Source organism: Lonchura striata, chromosome 8 (assembly GCF_050655825.1).
Source record: "Lonchura striata isolate lonStrDom1 chromosome 8, ASM5065582v1, whole genome shotgun sequence".
In the NCBI taxonomy this organism is placed as follows: domain Eukaryota; kingdom Metazoa; phylum Chordata; class Aves; order Passeriformes; family Estrildidae; genus Lonchura; species Lonchura striata.
Genome location: NC_140710.1, coordinates 13,675,594 through 13,689,695, shown reverse-complemented (window position 1 = coordinate 13,689,695; position 14,102 = coordinate 13,675,594). Strand labels below are relative to the sequence as shown.

The window sequence follows — 14,102 nt, the reverse complement described above, 5'->3', positions numbered from 1 at the left end:
GAAATAATGGACAATGAAATGGCTGTTAACGTGATAGGAACACCTTGGTCTCCAGGTTTTTCATGAAAGAAACACATTTCATTGCCATCTGAAACTACCAGAGAAATATATTTGTTTGCATTCTCATATCACAAACACCTAATCAAAATGGTATGAAGAGACAGGGAAAACCATTACCAAGCTGAGCTCAGATATGCCCAGTTTCAGCCTGAGAGAAATTTTTAGCCTACAGTTATAAGCCACTGTGAATAGGTGTTTATAATGTGCCATCTTAACCTTATCTGTAGTGGCACTACTGCTTTGCTATAATATCTCTTCTCCTCACATCTGTGAAGTTTTAATCTGTCCTACGGCTGGTAGCTGAAGAGTTGGTGAAACCCAGGGACATGTTCTGAACTACCTTAATTTGTCTGTACTAGGCTTTTACTGACACATAAAAAGGGAAGGTGAGCAGTGGGTAAGGGGCTCATGTCAAACAGATGAGTGCCTCAGATGTGTATGGGAGAAAGGGAAATGGGCTACCACACGGCTGTCTGCATCAGCCACCAGATTATTCTATAATTCTTCCTTCTCTTCAGGAAACATGCAGCAAAATTCTTCATGATGTTTGAAGGGTTAATCTATAGCATTTGTTTTTCAGCCTGGTGGACCTATAAGCAAGTCAGTGTAGGACATCATAGTCTCACTAATGAAGATGTTATCTCTGGAAACTTTCTGCGTTACTCAGCAGTAATGCCACCCAACCGCCAAATAGTGGTGTGTGCTACACTGACTCTTTGTAATTAAAACAGCTCTTCCGTTACTGCTTTTATCAAGTAGGCATGATGAGAGAGAGCTGAAATGCTATCTCTGAAAACAGCCATGGTAAATATTTTTGTTTAAACACCTGATAGTTTTTCTCTCCTAAATCATTTGTTGCCTTACCTGACCTCTTTGTAAATTGGCCAATTGTATCTTTACTCATACAAATTATTTTAATGGTCCAACAAATTAACTTATTTTTCAGACTGTTATGTTTCTACCCATTAGCTCACAGTAATGTTCAAGGAGATGGGATTTGACTCCTTATGTCTTTTCTTTCAAAATTAACTTTTATCTCATTTGAACAAGAGCACTTAAATGTTGGGGATATAAGTGACCTGAAAGAAGACAGGATTTTAAGCCTTGGCAGAGAAAGCTTTGCTTATGACTGAAGTATTAATCTGTGTCTTTACCCAGGGAGAGGACCAAAAAAGGTCCTGCTGTCAGTCTGCAGGACTGTTCAGACAAATCTGGTGAAGCTTTGGATTTGATTCTCTGCAGAAGAAAGGAATTGACAGAAATTTCTGCCATCTGAAATCACTAAGTTTGAACTACTCCTCTTAGCCTTTCTGTAGCCAGTTTTAATTTATTTCATGTGCATAACACAGAACTGTTAGAATGAAGGATTCAGAGGGGGGTCTGTCTTGGACACAATGCAGTGCAGCATGTACCTCATCCTCTGGCCTCATTTCCTCAGAAATTACCCTTGTTAATACTCTGCTTTATCCTTGTAATACCTTTTGATTCTCTTAAAGCTCTGTGAGTGCTCTTACTCTGGCTCAGGCAGATACACAAGAGTCATCAGATTTCTCAGCACCTCGCATGATTTACATTTCTGCTAATTCTGGGAACTAGTTGGCTGTAAGGAACTAAATTTCCCTGTGGGTGTATTGTTTGTGTTCCTGTGGATGGGCAGTGTAGGCAGAGCTGGAGAGGTAGTTCTTTTGTGTGTGCATGCACCTGTGTTTAAGTCATGGAACTCTCAGCATATGTGAAAAGAGCAGTTGTATTTCCCATACATAGACAATACTTTTCATATTATTTTCAAATACACTATTATGATATTTTTTCCTAAATTTGACTATAGTAGTTTATGAAGAATAATTAAAAATGGTAGATATTTTGGAAAACAGGAAAAAATCCTAAAACAGAGGGAGAGAGAAAGAGAAAAAATACTTTTCCCCCCCTACACCCCTCCATCCTCCCAGTTGAAATAAGGCCATGCAAACCTAATACAATGTCAAATCTATTTTTGGGAACACTCGACGGAAAGTAACAATTAATTCCTTGAACAAAGATCTGTCCAGACTCTTTCCCATATTGTACTTTGTAATAGTGTTTGCCCAATTATCAGAAGACTGTTTCAAACTGTTTTGATTTTCTCCTTAGTAGTGAATTTTTTTTTTTTTTAATTGGCATTACAATGTCAGCTTCCTTCCTGAAAAAAAAAAAAAAAAAAAAAAGTGATTGCCCTGTAAATAATGTTTAGATAAGCTGGTTGCTTATCTGAAACGTCAGCTTTTCTCATACTTGTTAGGACACTTTAGAGTAATTCCAACCCAGAACTGCCATAAATTTTTACCATCCTATTTTCTACATATTCTGATGCTCTTGTGCTGTCCGTTATCCAGATGTCCTTCAATACCAAGGTGATTCTCTGAACAGCTGCATCTGTGCTGAGAAATGCCATCTGCAATTGGATTACATGAGATAATATTTTTTATTTTTATGATTTTTACAATAATCTGTGCCAACTTTGGTGGAGAAAATAATGAACACAGAGACTTTTATCAGCTGTTTGGCTGGCATGTATCTGCATGTGTCTAAATACACTTCCTATTTGCTTTCCAAGATCCTGATACAGGGCACTGCAACATCCAGTAGTACTGGGCAAGTCCTCTAATTGTAGCTGCATTCTCCCCTCCGTGTAAGGGTGTCTTTGCAGAAATTCTTGTTTGAAACAATCCAACTGGTTATTTCCTGTCAGTCTGTCTCATGTATCATATTCTCAAGCTATTAGTTAAGAAGATTCCAGAGCTAGAGGTGTCTTCTACTACAAAATATGTGATTAAATTCACCTCAATTGATTTCTGAGACAAAGAAATAAACACATTAGAGATTCAAGCAAGACAATCCTAAGAGCCTTCAAAATATTTTTATCATTCAAAAGACACAAACCCTTTGCTCTGGCTAGACACAAAAATGCCTGAGATATTGAGCTTTGATTTCTGCTTAAATTCTGTAGCATTTGGTAAATAAATCTATCCTTCTGAAGTTAAAATGTATATGGATATAAAATATATGGAAATCATACCATTTTGCCTTAGTGAAGCTAGGTTAAAAACATTCTCTAGAAGCACAAACCGCAGGAACAGAAACTGAAAAAAGCATTCATTGAAATTCATGCCTCCGGAATTAATACATTTATATAACAAGTTTGTTGTGGTCTTTCAAACTGGTGAGTTAACTCTAAAGTGTACATAGATGACCCGCTGCCCCCTCTCCAAACCCTGGCCCCAGACCCCCTCCCCTCACTCCTTACAACCTGTAATTTTGAGTAAGAAACATCTGCTCCTCCTCAGTGGTTACTGTTTAATTACTTTGTGTGCCCTACTTCTTTTGTTAAGAAAGGTTTCCTGAGGTTTCCAAAACCAGTTCTAAACTGAAAATTTCCTATTGTGTGAGCTAGAACTGAAGTCAGTCAGGTATTGATCTCAGAAAAAAAAAATTCTGAGGGTTGTGGGGATTTTGCTATTTCAAGAAAATAACTTTTAAGACCTCCAAAGCTGCAAAATTATTTCAGCGAGAGCATTAATGTTAATCAGTGTGTGTTGCTATTGTTCAGAGAAGCCAGGACTGAACTTCACAAAACTCTTTCAGCCTTTTGTCTCTAACTGTATAGATGTGAAACTAACAATAAATCTTGTTGACAATTGCTTCCACATCTATTGGCAGTCAGTCAGCTGCAATGTGAACAGTGTCGTGCACAATATGTGCAGCACAGCCAACACCCATTAACTATCTCCCTAGCTTCTCCTGTGACTTAGAGAACATGTCATTTTTCCCCAGTGAGCAGCCTTTTCAAATGTTGAATTAGTAATATTACCACCAAATACTACTAATTTGTCAGCCAGGCTGTGTTTTTCCAAAGTGTTCACAATGGGGTCTGATAACTGCTTTGCAGAGAAGCAGAGCAACGATGAAAATTCAAAAACTTTTGTAAATCATTTGTATAAGATGAAGAAGTGAAATTCTTTTTTTTGGTTTTTAACGTTCAAATAGTAAGAACTCATCTTAAAAAAAAAAAGTGGAATTTTAGCTCTACCCAGCAACAAACTTAAAGACATGCTAATATAGAACCATATACATAAGTTTTATGAAAAAACAGAAACATTTAGAACAATGTGAAGTAGTTGTTCAAATAGGGTATTGTCTTCATCTCCATATTTTCATATTTTAATAGCTAGTTTTATTAATATTTCTTGAGAAGAAATTGTTCTGCTATAAGTTACAAATTTCTATTATATATCATGAATTAATTTCTTACATACCATTTTTACAGATATCAGTATGAAATCTGAATAACATGTGAAACTGAAAACCACAAATGGACCAGTGCTGATAGTCTTATTTTTCTGATCAGTTTTCCTATGCAATTCTAGCAGACATATGCACATCCACACTTATATGTGAAGCCATACCCATATAGATTAATAGACTTGTATGTATCTAATTTTCATAAATACATGGCATCTACCATAAGTAAAAACATGACATTCAATAGACAACAGAGATTTGCTGTGGACATCTGAAAAAAAACATTCAGTTCCTTTCCTTTCATGAGTTTCTTTATTTTCAGTCCATGCTTAGTCAAATGCAGCATATGGATCTCTAGAAGTAAGGATTATTGCAAGCGAAGCTATTGGTAGTTTTCCACTTTGCAGGATTTACTGCAGGTCAGCATTAAGCCGACTGATTTAGTGCAAGGAGGGAAAAGGAACCATTTTGTTGGCTAGGAAAAAGGCATGGAAAATCTTTGCCAGAATTGTCTAAAATTTCGAAAGAAGCTTGTGAATTGTGATTATCCAAGGACTTCTGTCCACATCTGTATAGTATTCTGTAAGGAGAGAAGTATCCACATCTGTATAGTATTCTGGAAGGAAAGAAGCTGTAATCCTCTGGAGAGTGGATGGCACTTTAGCAATAGTGCATGGAGGCAGAGCTTGTGTGACTGAGTAGCTTTGTTATCTTGCAGTCCCCATAAGGTTCCTCATTTCCAGGACTAGGGAGTAAGGTGCTGCACACAGGGAAGGGTCACAGCATGGGAGATGGAATTTTGTCTTCTGTGACTGCCAGCCATTTCTCAACTGGCCTAATGAATCACTTCCAATTTCTAGGAGCCAGAGAACTCTACAGTCTCTCTCTTGTCTGCAGCTTGAAAGTCTATCCTAGTTTTTCAGCTGAATCATTTGTAGATTTTGATATAATTTTAGGAACATTCTCTGTTTTGCTTTTCTGTGCTCTGAAAGTTGTGTTACAGGAAAACTTGTAGAAAAAAAACTGTATTTTGTTCCTAGAGTATCAAGGTTGAATGAAAAAGAAAAATTACAGTGGCAGTGAGGACAATGAGGTTGGTTCTGTTCTGAGAATTAATCCTGATTTACCTGACCAGGCCAGTGATGGCAAACAGATTCAGTGCTACATGAACTGGATAGCTAAATCTATTTCAGATAATAGGCTTGATTAATATCCACAGATCTCCCTAAAACAATGACTAAGGCATTTCCCTAAATATTTGATATTGTGGAGGGAGGAACACTGCCCAGGGATTATGGTAATAGAATAAATTTCATCATTCTGAAATGTGTTCTAGGGACATCTAGTTCCCAGTTTTGTCATTGCCCTTCCTGGATCCATTGTATATGTCACAGACCTACCAAAATTTTGAATTACAGTTTTTTGTCTTGGTTAGCCAATATTTTTGAAACACTATAATATCCTTCCATGGAAAATTCTACATATGAAAATGTACTGCCCATTGCATAATATATTAGATACTACCTTTCATTTATTTAACTGAAAATTTGAGAGAGAGTTAATGGAATTAATCAGCACTAGCAGAGCTGAAGCAATGATACTGGTTGTAAAAGCTGCCCCTGTGCAAGAATGTTATGTTTTTATTGAAGTGAGTCTTGTGTTTTATGCCATACAATTGCCCTGTGTTTTAATTCCCTCATAAAGATCACAAAATAAAAAGGAGGTGAAAAAAGGAAAATAGAAGACTATAGGGTGTAACTGTTATGTTCACATTTTTTTTCCCCCACAAAGAAATGGAAATTGCCAGAAATGTTGATTTGTTTTAAACCTTTCAACAATTGGAGATTATTGAAATACTAAATTACTGGCACACAAGAGAACTAGATGATTGTTGTTCCACATTTACAACACAAACCAATTGATGTCTCAGAAAAAAAAACAACTGCAGCAAATATTTTGAGTCTTAATTATCAGGCTGAAAAGGCTGATGAACAAAAGAGAGAAGGGAGGGGGATGTGTGGAATAATGAACAGAAGGGCAAACACGTTAAAAAATTTTAAAGCCTTTGTCAGGCTCAAAAAGAGAAACAGACTTAATTATTATTTTGTCTTCATTCCATTTTGGGAGCTTTATCTGAAACTATAACTTACAAAGAGCAATTATAGGCAAATGGCACCCAGCATGAATACTTCTCTGTGATTTGATTGTCTCATCCTTGGCTCTTACATCAGCACAATGATGTGATGCCCATTGGAAACCAGCATGACTAGAAGTGTGGAAGGGAAGCCATGCAGTGATTTAAACCTATGGCTTCATTTATCTGCTCCATATGGAATTACAACCTGGACAATAGTATCAATCCATTAAAATGAAGGGCTTATTCCAAAGGAACCTGGCTAGATTAGTTAAAGTATTCTGCAATTCATGGAGAACAGCAGAGAATAAGGAAATAATTTCCCAGAATAATCCAGAGAATTATTTTATGTTTCTGATATAGATCGCTAGGGAAATAATTTAAAAGCATTTTTAAATATCTTCCATTTTCTATTATGAGCTTTTGGATTTCTACAGTTTGAGAGAAGTGAGACATTGTGGCTTAGAAAACTAATTACAAAACATAAAAATGCTCAAGACTAATGGAACAAATCAGACAGAAAAAAAAAGATTTTCATATAGAAAGATCAACGTTGGAATGGAAGCTACAGATTTTACGTGTCTTCCTCTCAACATCTTCGTTATATATTCTCTTTGTTCCTGTTAGCTTACTAATTAGCTGTGATTTTTTTAATGCCCCTTACACTGGGTTAATTTTGTCTTACTCAACAGCAGGGGTTTGTGTAATAATAATTCACAAAGCAATGTCAATGATTAAAATCCTTTCATTAACATGGTACCTTAAAGATAATGAATGTGAAGCTTTTAGCTAACCCAATCTCTAGGCTCAGAAAGGCAGTTTCTGCAGAAAATAATAATAAAAAAAAACCCTTGTACAGATTAGCTTTTGCCAGCAGAACAAATGAGATCTTTGTTTGGGTCTATTACAAACACAAAGTCATACAAATCAAAGAGCGTTTAATATGAATACAATGATGTAGCATGCTTCTCTTGACAAAAGAATTCTAATAGTGTAGTTGAAGAATGCAAAATAGGCATTCAGAAGTGCTAATTTTCTGGCACTTTTTGTAGACAGCATTGTAAATTCACAGATAATCATCTGTGGGGTCAGAGTGCCTTGAGCTGACTGTTGTCAGAGATGTGGCGGAAGGTGCTCAGGGCTGGATACGTCATTTCTCTTCAGCCCCTTAGAATCTTAAACAGGTTTATCTGTCAGGATACAAGAAGTGTGCTTCAGTAATTAGGGACATGAGAAGAATTAACATTTTGAAAAGTTTTGATAAGTGCTAGAACAACTGTTCTGCTGAATTTGTTGTCTTTTCTAAAGATTACTCCTCTACCGACATTGTAATGATTCTAACATCTCATTTTTACCCAGTGCAAAAGATGTTTGCTGGAAGAATTAATCCACATACAAATAGTATAACTGATAAAGGAAGGTGCCTCAGCAGGAGCATCAGGATAACAACACTGAAAACCAGGAACTCTCATTCAAATTTCTCACATTGTTCTCCCCTTAATGTACAGTGCTTTCACTTTTCTAAGGCAAACTGTAGTTTTGAAAACTAATATATTGTGTGTCCCTATTGTCTATCATCCCAGTGTACTAGAAATCTGGATTTGTTTTAATGTCAAATAATGGTTTTACAGCAGCCAATTTATACTATTAAATTCTGGCTTCAACAGGTTTATGTAAAAACTAGGAAAAATCCCCTGTCCCCGACACCTTTTTTTCCAGTTAAGACTGTGGAATTTTTGTACATTTTAAACTATATCTTTCCAGTACAACTGGATTTCTAAATCTCAAATTAAGGGATCGTACTGCAAAGGCTTAAGCAAATCTGTGTCTTTATAAAAATAAATGTTGTCATTGTATTCATCTCTATGCTTGCTAAGCTTCTACTGCACTGACAGTTGTAGCAAATGATCATTATGAACAGAATTCCTCAACAAATGAGCTCATCATTTTCAATGGGTTAATAGCCAAGTGGGTCTTTTAGATTATCTTTGTGATGTGTCATTTATTCAGGTAAGTAATTGAAGATGCAGGTCAGTAAATGAGTAGTTAGTGGGAGCATTTACTTCATCTGTATCTTCTCTGTAATGTTTCTGTGGATAATTTCATATTTTTTCATATTTTTTGTCTTTAGTGCATTGCTGTCCCCATTGTTCTCATAAGTGTAAATAATTGCTCCCATTTTTTAAAGGAAAGAAAGCAGGTGATAGCCCACTAGAAAGCTGAGTCACTAAGCTTGCTACTTAAATTCATATAAATATGACTAAGTAAAAGTTTCATCTGATAAAGGCGTTAATATGAAAGTCAAAATAAATGCTTTTTTTTTGTAAGAGACTGTCACGACAAAGCTTTAGGGTTCAATTTTCCCAGAAAGATGTAGAAACTGTGAAAATTGTTAATTTCATCTATGCAAACAGAAATGGACTGTATCATATTATTTTTTTTCTCATATTTTTGCTTACAGGCAATAATGGCCTGATAAATTTTTTTCAGCTGAGCAGAGTTCCACACAGTATGCAACTTGCCTTATATCTTTCTTCTCAAAAAACACCTGCACTGATCCATAGAGATTCTTATTTCCCAGAATGTCTCACAGCCTTAAAAAGTAAGAAGGAAAATGTCTATTTGTAAAAGGTGAGTATTTAAGTAGTGTTGTCTGGTTCAGGATCTTGAATGTATTTGGTTTTACTTTTAATATTTGCTCTTATTATTGAGTACCTGTGGAAAAACTGCTTCCTCATTCCTTTTTCAGAGGCCTCATTTCAGCTCTGTATTTCACTGATTTCCTCTTTTTTCCATCCTGGTATGGAATGCTCCCCTTACCCTTCCAAAAAGTAACGAACTTTGTCTCATCAATAAAGTTTCTCCTAAAAAAATGGGCTCAAATGGATCACCATCCTGACCTTCATCTCTGTTCTAGATGAGCTGAGCTTAAGTGAGGCATTGATAGTTACCTATCAGGAGATACCTGCTTCAATATCTCTTTTAAATCATGGTATGCCAATCATATCTTATTGAATTGAAAAATGTGTATAAGAGTTATCATTTTCTTCTCAGCCTGCAGATGTGTGAGAGTGTATATTCAGGAAAAACTACTAATAAAAGATCCAGACCTATTGTTCCTATATATATATATTGCTATATTCTGATAGACATTTCAACTTCTCTGGCAGGTGGAATGGCATACATGATAAAAGTGAGACAAAATCAAGTGAAATTGAATACAGATAATCTCATAGCAGATGAAGGAGATATCCTTCCCCTAGAAAATATTTTGAAGCAGCTTATTTCTGTATGAATAGGTATCATTCTCCATGTACTAGAAAGACATTGAAACTTGAGCTTTTGAAATTTCTTTCATGAGAAAATCAAATAGTGAAATAGGCAAATAAAAATATCTAAATAAATCAAAAGAATTTTTAGATTATTTGTTTGGCTTTTTCTCTGAAATGCCTAGTTGGAGTGTAAAATCCTCTAAGTAGTCACGATTTTTGCTGCAATAGAGTTAATTTACTTCTTAGTTTGTGGTGCAATGCTGTGTTTTTGTTTTAGTATGAGAACAAGGATGATAATTTTAGTTGTCACTAAGACATGTTTATTCTAAATCAAGGATTTTGCATTTTCCCATGCTCTGCCAGTGACCAGGTACACAAGAACCCTTCAGGGGAGCACAGCCTGGACAGCTGACCCAAACTGGACAAAGAGATATTCCATAATATAAAATGTCATGTTCAGTGTATAAACTGGAAGGCTTTGGCCAGAAGCCCCCAGCTGGGAGAGAGGTGAGTTAGCAGGTGCTGAGCAATTCTATCACTTGTTTCTCTTGGGTTTCAGTCCTCTCTACCTCCTTTTCACTATTGTAGTTTCTTTTATTGTTGTTTGTTTATTGTTATTATTACTATTACTAAATTTAAATTAATAAACAGTATGTTTCTCTGCCCAAGAATCTCCTCCCCATCCCACCAGGGCAGGGGATGTGGAGCGAGCCAGAGGCCCTCTGGTAGTTTGTTACCAGCTGTGGTTAAATTACAACATAAGTGTATTGGGCATTGGTGGCTGTGCCTCACAGTGGAGTTTGTAAGACGCCCTACTGTCACTAGCATAGCACTGTCCTTATTGTCTGGGCAGATTTCATTTTGGTCTATCATTAGCAGCAAGGATAACCTTCACAATGAAGTTTGTTGCACTTTTTAATGAGTGCTGTCTCACTGAAATGCATTCTACCCAGCCTACAGCCACAGCTTACTAGTCTGGAACAATGCTTTTGCACATAATGAGAAAAGTGAAATCATACTGGAGAAAATTAATGGCCAGTCCTTTCTGCTGGCTCTGTAAAGACTATGACCTCAGCAAAGCTGAGGCAGTATCCATGCTGCTACTTCTGCCTGGAGATGTGCAAGGTTTCCTACTTCTATAAATTTGATCTGGGGAACAACATATTTATGTAGCTGGAAGCCAATAGATGTGTAGGTCAGGATTTGGTCTCATAGGTCTAAAGAATAACATCCTGTGTGTGATATATGTGCTTTGTAGACTGCAGTCTGTATCTTGTCCTTGTGCATATCCTGCCCTCAGTGAATCCTGACTTCTTTCACCTAGGACAGGATGGTTGTGGCTCAGCTTGTGATCCAGATGTACCACAACTCCAAACAGAGATTCTTGCCCCATTCTGAGGGACTTTGGAACAGATAAATACAAACACCGAGAGGAGAAGGAAGAGAGATTTATAATGCCGCTATTGGCACAGTTAACAGAAAAGTTTTCTTGATTCCCTAACAAAAATGTGAGGCATTCAGCTTTGGGGAACAGAAACACAGGACTATAATCTCTTAATCATTCTGACATGCACCCTCTTCTGAAATATAACTCTGAGACGACTCTTTGCTGTCTCCACTAGGGAGAATAGTTGCATATAACAGAAAGGTCAGGTTCCAAGATGGAAAGCCACCACTTTCCAAGTAAGAAAATGCTGAAAGAATTTTGGAAGAGCTGTTTAGTTTCTGTGGTTTTTACCTTTAAGAGAAAATATAAAATCTATGGTATTCCCTCCAAATAGGGTTTCTATGGCAAATGCTAACTGGCCCTTCAACAAGTTCCTGAGAATGGCATAATTTTACTAGTCTTGACAGGGGCTCAGATTTTGGGGTTTTGACCTATCTGTAGGTCAATTGTCCATTGTATTGTCCATTTTTCAGAACATCTCCATATGGTGAAGGAAGTGGAAGCAGAGCTGCCTGGCAAAAATTAATAAACAGCCAATATAGCCTTTCATTTCAACCTGTGGCCCTGTCCTTACTATTCCTGAAAAAATGAGATTCTCAGGGTGTATCTGAGTACTACACTATAGTTTCAGTCATAGAAATGCACTCCTCTGATTGTCAGGTGATGATTTTATTTCTTCATCTTGGACTGGAAAATAAACAGGAGTCCATAATTAACTGATCATTGCAGAATTAGATGGCATTAAAATGAATTTATTTTAATAAGCTGTACTACTTGCCCAAATGAAAGGCACAGTGCTCTGAAGGACCTCTGGAAAGAACAGGGAATAAGTTACTGATTTAATTATCTATGGTTAAAGAATGAGAAAAATGTAGCTGAGCCAAATATGTCTTTAAAAACATATAATGATAATTGCTGAATATCCTCATATCAGAGTAGGAAAATAGAGAAGAAAGGTGAAAAAGAGCATATAAGCACACTTTTTAGAATTTCTTAGGTTCAAAAGATTATTTCAATGTGAAATTCACTGTTGGTTGTTACAAACACTAGAAATGCCCATTGTAATACTTATCAGGCTTGATAAGACATTGGTGAACAAGGATATTATCCTGCAGTCTGTTGAATTCACTGCCACACTCATCCTCCATATTTCCTCCCCCTTGATTCATGTCTCTCTGGAATTCTCATGGGTAGAACAATTTTTGGAGTTGAATTATGGTGCTTTTTATTTGGCTAAGTGGGTCACAACCAAATGATGTGGATGATGTGTTTCTGCTTTTTTCTTCACATCTAACTCTTTATGGTGCATTTCATTATGATCCCTAAGGTAACCTGAGTCTCTCCCACAGAACATTGCAGAAAATGAATCCACTATAACTCAGAAACCACTTCAAGAAAAGGAACAAATTCCAAGGCAGTAAGTTATGCTACTTGAACTCAAAATTACATAGATTACTCACACTGACACTCATGAGTACAAAATGGGCACATACCTTTGTGTAAGTGAGATGGAATAAGGCACAGGAAAGATATAAATAGGATATGATCTTCTTTAACATATATCCTGCCAGTAACTGCTTTATTGGTTCTACTCCTCTCAGTAATTTTCAACATCGTAGGTCAAACTCATTAAGAATGTTTCAATGATACAGTGGTAAATGATATTATGGTAAATCTTTGGGTCTCCTCTGGAAGAAAATTAAAAATTATATCAACCATGAACACTTTTAAAATGTATTCAGATACATCTCCTATTTGATGTTGTGTTCATGTCAATACAGAACACAGTAGATGATTTTATTGCAGAATTTGGTACTCTGAAACAGCATTATTTCATATTCATTGAGTGCTATCAGAGTGGTCTTTGTTGCAATTAAATGGTGGTGGTGGTGTCATGATGGACATCGAAACAGTCACAGAAAAAAGGGACACGTAAGTTATCCTGAGTGTAATAAATGCTCGAGAATTTGACAGTAACAATTTGAGAGTCAACAGGGAAGCTTGGCACTATGAAGTGCAGTGAATCAGGATGATCAAATGATTTTATTAGTTCGCTTTTATTAGTCAGATCTATTTTCATTTCTTTAATATGACCAGGGAAAAAAGAAGTAATTGTAATCAGTTTATCAAATACAACCCTGGCAGAGAGTTTGCCACTGGTAACTTGATTTTGTTCTAACTGAACACACTATGTTTTGACTAATCTTCAGCATCCAGGATAATTTCTCTTAAAATGTCAGGAAGATGAGTCAGAATAATAGTTTATTTGTTTTCTTTTAGTGTTGTATTTAAAATAAACTCAAAATATGTTTTAGAACTGGCCTTATTTCTGGCAGACATGGAACGGATGAAGCTCAAAAACTGAATAACATCTCAATTTATCTTCAGACCACCAGCTGAGAGTCTATCAGGGACAGTCACAATATAAGCTTTGCCATGCCCCTGCCCTATCCCCCTGCTACATGAACTTCACCTAAAATAATCATGTACTCAGTGGGAGAGTAGGGATTCTGTGACTGTGATAGCTAATGCCCAAGGCTCCCCTAAGCAGGGATGAACAATTATTATAAACTATTCCAAATTGTAGACTGTAGGCACTGTGGTGGAGACTTTTGTATACTGGACTGAGACAATTACCAAATGAAGGAAAATATTATTATTTTAGGAAATGTAACATTTTAATACATTATGAAAAATGATGAGGGAATAATAAATGGAGGGCATAAAAAGAGCTAATAATAAAAAGGAGCTTGGTGAGAAATCCCGCTGTCATATTTGCATTTACCCTGAAACTAATGCCGTGCACATTTTTGAATGCAAATAATTCACATGAGGAAGCAAAATGAGGATGTTAATAATCATTTTTCCCTTAATGAGAAGCTGTACTTTGATTGAAAGGAGCTTTAAGGTG

At 36.3% G+C, this 14,102-nt stretch overlaps 1 long non-coding RNA gene across 9 annotated transcripts in view; it reads left to right on the top strand.

Annotated features, from left to right (window-relative positions):
* Nucleotides 1-14,102, top strand: part of LOC146766751 (uncharacterized) — a 71,742-nt gene that overhangs the window by 26,842 nt on the left and 30,798 nt on the right. For 8 of the 9 annotated variants that reach the window (XR_014957058.1, XR_014957061.1, XR_014957062.1 and 5 more), the window contains 3 exons: nucleotides 8,934-9,103; nucleotides 10,108-10,251; nucleotides 12,541-12,608. This is a non-coding gene — a long non-coding RNA (uncharacterized LOC146766751). The remainder of the gene's footprint in view (nucleotides 1-8,933; nucleotides 9,104-10,107; nucleotides 10,252-12,540; nucleotides 12,609-14,102) is intronic. The other variant, XR_014957060.1, reaches the window with a different exon arrangement.